This window comes from Nannospalax galili, unplaced genomic scaffold (genome assembly GCF_000622305.1).
Source record: "Nannospalax galili isolate Female #2095 unplaced genomic scaffold, S.galili_v1.0 scaffold2559, whole genome shotgun sequence".
Taxonomy (NCBI): Eukaryota; Metazoa; Chordata; class Mammalia; order Rodentia; family Spalacidae; genus Nannospalax; species Nannospalax galili.
In genome coordinates this window covers 90,220-98,323 of record NW_008343420.1, presented here as the reverse complement: position 1 = coordinate 98,323, position 8,104 = coordinate 90,220, and the positions used below count along the sequence as shown (strand labels likewise).

Genomic DNA, 8,104 nt, shown 5'->3' with positions numbered 1-8,104 from the left:
CGCGCGCGCAATCTTCCAGCTCAGGATCCGGCTATAGCCGCCTCTAGGAGCTGTCTTGGCAGTGTGGAGCCAGAGGCCAGGCGTGCGGGCAGCTGGGCGGGAGCAGCCAAGGAGCCAGAGACAGGTCCCGGGCAACACAGAAGAAGCTACTCTAGCAAACTTGGGGTGCGCGCTAGAGCGGCTGGGCAGGCTGCGGGATCTATGAAGATGGTATCGGCCTGGACTCGGTTCTACTCCAACAGCTGCTACCTGTGCTGCCATGTCCGCACCGCACCATCCTGCTTGGCGCGTCTGGTACCTGATCATCAATGCAGTGGTCCTGCTAATCTTACTGAGTGCCCTGGCAGATCCGGATCAGTATCACTTTTCAGGTTCTGAACTAGGCGGGGACTTTGAGTTCATGGATGATGCCAACATGTGCATTGCTGTGGCAATCTCTCTCTCATGATCCTGATATGTGCAATGGCTACTTACCGAGCGTACAAGCAACACGCTGCCTGGATCGTCCCGTTCTTCTGTTACCAGATCTTCGATTTCGCCCTGAACACCTTGGTTGCGCTCACTGTACTTGTTTACCCAAACTCCATTCAGGAATACATACAGAAGCTGCCCCCTCCCCCAACTTTCCCTACACAGATGAGATAATGTCGGTGAATCCTACGTTTGGTCCTTATTATTCTTCTATTTCTCAACATTATCTTGACATTTAAGAGCTACTAGATCAGCTGCGTTTGGAACTGCTACCGATACATCAGTGGCAGGAACTCCTCTGATGTCCTGGTTTATGTTACCAGCAATGACACCATGGTGCTGTTGCCCCCATATGATGATGCCATTGTTGTGACTGGCACTGCCAAGGAGCCACCCCCACCTTATGTGTCTGCCTGAGCCTAGTGTGGCAGAGGTGGGAGCCGTAGTGGGACTCTGCAGCCGCCTGAATAATCCTATAATTTTTCTTCCAGGATGTGCTCCTTGAGCCTGTTTATTGTCAAAATACCACATTTTACAATTAGATGTTAACTTGAAGCCTTCTATTATTTGAAACATTCACCAGCTAGAGCACTGAGCAGCATAGTTGTAGGATTCTTTTGGTAGGGATTGGTTGTAATGGTCTCCCTTAGTCTTTCCCCAAAATATAGATGGGACCTTGAGTCTCCAGAGTCTGGATTTATACATGCTTGAACCCAAAGCTGGCCATCAGTCACATTTTTCCTCTGTTCCAGTGTCTCTTGAAAGTATAAAATAAAATCAAAATTAGGTAATACTTTTCTTAAGCCATTCCAGTACATAGAACAAACCCTTATGGGAACAATAGTAACTGCTCCAATTAATTAATCAGGAGTGCTTACGTATGTACTGTAAGAATTTCTCTGTCCCAGAATTCAGTGGCATTTGAATTTACTAGTCAAGGATTTTCTTGTGGGCTAAATTGAGACCACTACAAAGTGGGAGCAGATAGTTGCTGCCTGGGGACATTCAAGTCCTGGACTGTAGGGTAGTGTCTCCCCTGTTAACTGGGACTGATTTGTTTGGCACTGCGGCCCTCCTCTTTTTAGTCAGTGTTCTGCCCCAGCCTCATCTCTTGCTTTATCAAGTAGAATTTCCCATATGTATTTGCCTAAAAGTATGGAAATGTTTTCACCTCCTTGAATTTCCAACTATGCCTAATCGTTCTTTAAAATGTTAAGCAATCTTCAGAGAGACTTCCCTTCTGGAGTGTTCCCCTTCTGGAATGTGCTTGATCTTCTGAATTGCAAAGGACATTTAAGTGTTCTGAAAACCAGCAGCTTCCTTGCTTGTTTATTGCTGAACGTGCTGTAATGAAGCCTGTGCAATTAAAGTTTGCCCACATCAAAAAAAAAAAAAAAGAATGTTTGAGCAAGTGATGAAAAGCATTTGAGTAAGGAATAAAGGCTGAGCAGGTTCATTAAAGACTAAATGCTTTAAATGTTTAGATTCAGATAGGTACATGCCTAGCACACCAAAATGAGAGACATAATAAGTTGTGCAACGCTTAAAGGAAAACATTTTAAAACTTGCCTTTAGCTAATAGCATTTACTAAGACTTGCAATTACTATGACCTTCCTTGTAACTGGGATGAAAGATAACTTGCCTGTTCCTCTCTATAACATTCAACAAAAAGAGGGGCTAAAAATAAATTACTAAAAGCAATCCCTGTGCCACTGGTAGCCAGGCACTACAGAGATACAGTTTGTTATTTTGATAATTGCTGTAGCACCCCAAGAAAAAACTTTCAGTCTGCTCCTCTGCCTTATACCCAGATTGAATGAATGCAGACAAATATTGGGCTACTTGTACTTACTGGAAAATGTCCTTGGTGTTTCTCTGTATTATTCAAGTGTTGGCGATTTTGTTCTTTACAAAACTTATAAAATATGCTTTAGGTTGTCATTAGAACACAGGGTGCATTCTTTTGTCCATAAGAAGATAATGTGGCCCAAGAGGAGCTACGTTTTACCTCCTGTACCAGAAGGATACAGTCCAGAAGAAAACAGCTATATTGGTGAGCTTGGTTGGGATCCTGATCAACTGATTTTCCTGTCTATAGGATGTGATGTAATCCTCCCCTTTCCTCAGAAACACCATATTGGGGGGGGGAGGGCTGGCTAAGAAAAGAGACTACTTTTTTTATATATACAAGAACAGCCTTCTGAAAATTTCTAAGGTCAAAGTACTTAAATTAGTTCTTAACAATTATAAAGAGTGGATTAAGGAATTTTGTTCAAGCTTTACATGTTACACAGTAATTAAAAGTACCAGAATGGTGGTACTAACCTTCCAGGATGTTTAATAACCATACTTGGAGGCCTATACTGATCAGATCAGAAGGACTTAAAGGAACAATATTTTGTTCCTTGCCCTCCAAGGTCACCTAAGTCTCAGGGAACTATGAGGCATCTCAAAATGTCCTGTAACACCTATCCAGATCCCTTCTGTACCTACATATTTTACTAAAGCCTCACCTACAAATGTTGCCTATAGGACCCACTTATAAAGTTCTTTCTAGCCCATTTAACTCTGTTCAGGAAAAGGAACCATATGTCATACTTCTCGTCCTCAGAGACTTTCATGATCCTGGCAACATTGTCTCTGATTCTGTCTATGCTACTCATACAGTTTCATTACTGGAAACAGTAGCTGTTGTACCTCATGAAACAAAACCAACTTTTTATAGCTCTTTTCACAGGTTCAAAATGTAATCCATTGAAGAGAACATGCCCTCTATGTCACCCACATCCCGGCACATTCATCTTTACCTGGGCCATTGTCTGCAAAAATATGACAAGCTGATTCTTTGGTGACACCTGTTCAAGTTCCTTCTAAAGCCCATCAATGGCATTCTATGTCCCATGCACTGTTCTAGTTTGTTTCTCCATTGCTGTGAAAAAACACTCTGACTACTACCAACTTGGGGAGGAAAGGGTTTATTCATCTTACATCTCCTGGGACAGAGTTCATCAGGGAGCCCAAGGAAGGAACTCAGGGCAGGAACCGGGAGGCGGGAGCTAAAGCACAGACCATGGAGGAATGCTGCTTACTGGCTTGCTCCCCAGGCCTGTGCTCAGCCTGCTTTCTTATACAACATAGGCCCACCTGCCCAGGGGTGGCACCACCCACAGTAGGCTGGGCCCTCCCACATCACTCAACAATCAAGAAGATGTTCCACAGACATGACAACATGCCAGTCTAATGGAGCAATTCCCCAATAGGGGCTTCCTCAACCCAGGTGTGTCAAGTTGACACTACAGCTGTCCAGCACACCAGAAAAGATTAAAACTGATAATGCGCCTGCTTATCATGTTCGCAGAGTGCAATGCTTTTTTGTTTCTTTTGGCATAGTTTATAAGACAGGAATGCCTTATAGTTCCACAGGACAAGCAATCCTGCAAAGAAAGCATGCTACTTTAAACAGTATTTATGAAAACAAAAAGTGGAAATATTAGGCACTCTAGACACACCGTGGAATATTTTATCCAGAGCTTTATATACTGTCAGTTTTGAAATTTTAGCAGAATATGGGACCAATGCAATGGAATGCCATTAGGTTCAGGAACTGCAAGGCCAACTGCCACTTCTGGTGCTGGTATGGCATAAGCAGCCTGGCCATGATTTGCCACAACCTGGGTATGTTAAGCTGTGGGGTAAGGGATATGTCTGTGTCTCTACAGAGCAGAAAGTGTCAAGTGAATTCTTTTCTCTAGGGTCTGTTGTTTGGTACAAAAATGGGAAATAGGTCTTCAGTCAGTCAAGTGATGGTTTGGGAGGCTGGTAGAATGTCTCTGATCAGTCAGCCAGAAATAATACTGACCTCAGTATCTACAAAGATACTTAAGAGATTAGAGATGCTGTCATATATGCATGTGCTAAGATAAAGGGAAATCCAGAAATCATTTACAGAGCTGCTAATGTCACAATTCCCCTGGTAAACCATCCTGTCTCTAAAGGGCTGCGTTCCAATATTTAGTTGCATTTCATTCAAAATGGGCTGCAGAAAACTTTTTGTGTACAGGGGCATATATCTGTTCCTCAAAAGGAACTTAATGGGGTTAGGCGGGACTCCTCTTCTTACCACAATATTACGCACGATAGCATTGACGCTCGGGATAAACGTCGTGGGCCTCTGTGGAGTCTCCGTTGCCTTCACTTTGTACTCGCACTGGCCTTGTCTTAAGTGGAGTTCGCTGCCATCTCATTGCAGCACTAGTTGTAACTATACCTGATCTAAGGTAATTCACCCCCGGACTGAACCTTTTTCTACAAGAACCACACCTATTGGGCTTCATCTGCTCAGCATGTTGAGGCGTGTGTACTTGCAAAAATTGCCCTGATACTAATTCTAAACGATGGGCTGCTAGGTTCCTGCACTCTCTCCCATCAGGCTGGGATGATTATCTTCAGCTGTTCGATCCTACTGCTGCCTCTGTGACACCAACCTTCCTGTTCCCCGTTCCTGAACTTGTGACAGGCATGCAGAAAGAAGTTACAAAAATGGCCTGTGTTCTCAGTAAGATCACCAGTATAACAACTGGAGGAGATCAATCAGAAGCTGGGAGAACCTCCAGTTGCTGTGCTACAAAACAGGGCCACCATAGACTATCTGCTTTTAAAAGAACACTTGGGTTGGGAACAATTTCCTGACATGGGTTGCCTTAATATGTCTGAGTATTCTAATCAAGTTGAACTGCAGGTACGCTCTCTCAAGGATGTGACTGCTAAAATTTCTATGGACTCTGTTCAATGACTTTGTGCCTACACAAAGGCTGGCTTATGCCTTTTCTCAGCCCTATAGTGGCTATTGTCCTGAATCTTGTTTGTGAGCCTGTATTGCTTCACATCACTATCCAGGCTCTACCTTGAACATTGGCTCTGGTGTTGGCCTATGCTCTTTTTGAGGAGCTAGAAAAACAGAAAGGGGGAGATAAAGAGACTGTGAGATAGGGTTCCAATGACTTTAGAAATATGCTTGGAATTAAGCTGAACTCTGAGCAGGTATGTCTGCAGAGCCTCTGTCTCATGAGAAAGTTTATGCAAGGATTCTTGCTGAGGAGATGTCTCTGGAATGCTGGTGCTAGCCTAGTTTCTCAGGGGACATGCTGAGTTCCCAAGAAGACATAGCATAGAGATAATGTTGCCGTGCTCATCTTATTTGCTGAATTTTTATATTCTAGCCATACTACTGTTGTTCATTGTTCTGTAAACATTTGACTGTGGCTCTGTGAGAACAGAAGGAGAGCTGCTGATATGATCAGCACTCAGTTGCATGGACGCCTGGGTCCCCAGTGAGCATGCCTTGGCAGGAACTTGTGGGATCTGAGTCCTCTTATTCTCTGGTATGAGGTGAGTCGTTTTGTTCTCTTATGATGTGCTGCCAATGATTATGGATTGGAACCTCCAAAACTGTAAGCCCAAATACAACTTTCCTCTTCATAAGTTGATCATCACAGGTGTTTTGTTATAGTTATGAAAATCTGACTAGAACACTTTTGTACTTGTCTACTTACCCCTTGGCCAAGTGTGCAAATATTATGCTTTATTCTTGCTCCTGGGACAAGGTGGGTTCTCTGTAAACAGTTGTAAAAATTTACTTTGTGGTTTTCTGAAAGGTGAAAGATTTTTGAGCCTAAAGGACAGTTTTGCAAAAGAGGTCATGTGTGTTAAGTTGGAAAGCATTAATTTTCTAAGATTAAGATAAAAAATACTTATACCAGCAAAAACTTTCAAATACACTTAATAGCTGAGTTATGTGGGTTGATGTGTTGTGAGATGAGTAAAGTTGGAGCAGGTTTTGCCCCTTGCACACATTTTGTAGTCAAGTTGGACATGCAGACTGCATCTGACCTTGGCAGAGTGAGTGATTTGTTCTTCATCCTGTACAAACAACTGATTGCTCTCATGAAACATTCCATGTGTTATAAGAAACTAAAACTGCAGAAAATTCAAATAAAGGAAGTAGTGGACTATTACATCCTTAGAATGTCAGTTTTCTTACGGTTTGTGTGCAGAGACTATTTTAAATACTTTGTTGAAAAATATCTATTTACTTATGATAATTGATTTTTAGAAGATTTGTGTGTATGTGTATGAGTGTGAGTATCCCTGGGTGTGCAGCTTATGCACACACACAGAGACCAGAAGACGGCTTCAGGTGTCCTCCTCCATCACCTTCTGCCTCTCCCTCTGAAGCAGGGTCTCTTCTTGGAGCCAGGGTTCTCTTCTCTGGTTGCTGTGATCAAACACCCTGACAAAGCCAAGTAGGCTCATATCGACAGGAGCTTCAAAGAGTTGATAGGACACCTCCACAGTCGGGAACAGAAAGCAATGAATGCATGTGTGCTTGTGCTCAGCTCACTTCCTCCGCTCTTACACAGTCTAGGACCCCCGCCTAGGAAAGGATGCCACCCACGGTGGGAGAGTCTTCCCACCTCAGCCAAGATAGTCAAGACAATCCCCCACAGCGTGCCCACAGCCCAACCTGATTTAAAGAATGTCTCGTTGAGACTCCCAGGTAATTCTAAATTGTATCAGGTTGGCAAAACTAACCATCACAACATATCAAGAAATAATCATGACATATCAAGAAATAATGTTACCTGCTATAAAAGAATCATGTCACCTGCTTCTTCTATGCTTGTTTCCTGGGATTCCTGAAATCCAGGACTGAGTTTACAAGGAAATGAAAAAATCCACTCTAAAGATGTTTCTTGCGCATTTAGTCTATGCCTTTCCCTTAGGGGTAAAAGGAGAAAATAAGACGTGCCCTCTGTGGGTGAGGACTTGCCAGGACATTGGAAGAGGGAGAGGGAACTAACTGCATACATGGGTCAGTCCATGTTCATCTCTTTCCAGTGGGTCTTGAGGCATCACTAGAAGTGCACCCAACTTAAAATTATAGCCAGCTTAGGGCAACTTGGTTCTTTCAGCCTTGTAGTATTCCTATGACTTTGACCATCACTCCCTCATTTGAATGAGTCTGAATACTACCACATAAGGGCCTGGGTTACAACACAAACATCTAGACCACCAAAAAAATTATGTGCTTATATAGTGGCTCTAGGAATGAAATCCAGGGCCCTGTATGTGTTAGGCAAAGGCTTTACCCTCTACAAAGATCTTTTAAAAGGTGAGACCTGGACAAATGGGCACTCAGACACAACACTATGTGTACCATGTACAAGCCTTTATCTGAGGTCTAAGACAGGCTGAAATTTGTTTCTCATGGCCCTTTTCCATGTTTCTTATATTTCACATTTAAAATTTGTGAGATGGGCTGGGTAAAGAGCTCGGTTCTGGGTAAGAGTACTTGCTACACTAGCATGCGGATCTGAGTTCCAGTACCAGCACTCATGCAAAAAGCTGGATATGGCTGTGTGTGTCTGTAATCCTAGCGCTGGGGTGGGCAGAGACAGGAGGATCACTGGGGCTTGTTGGCCACCAACCTCGCTCCAGGTTCAGTGAGAGACCTGTCTGAAGGGAATAAGGTAGAAAGATTCATAGACCAGAACATCTGACAGCCTCCTCGGGCATCTCCACACAGGCACATATAACACCCAGAGACACACACAGAGAGACACAGAGACACAG

At 43.4% G+C, this 8,104-nt stretch overlaps 1 pseudogene; it reads left to right on the top strand.

The window, feature by feature from the left end:
- Nucleotides 1–163: 163 nt before the first annotated feature.
- On the top strand, nucleotides 164–924 carry LOC103739309 (annotated as a pseudogene).
- The last annotated feature ends 7,180 nt before the right edge of the window (nucleotides 925–8,104 follow it).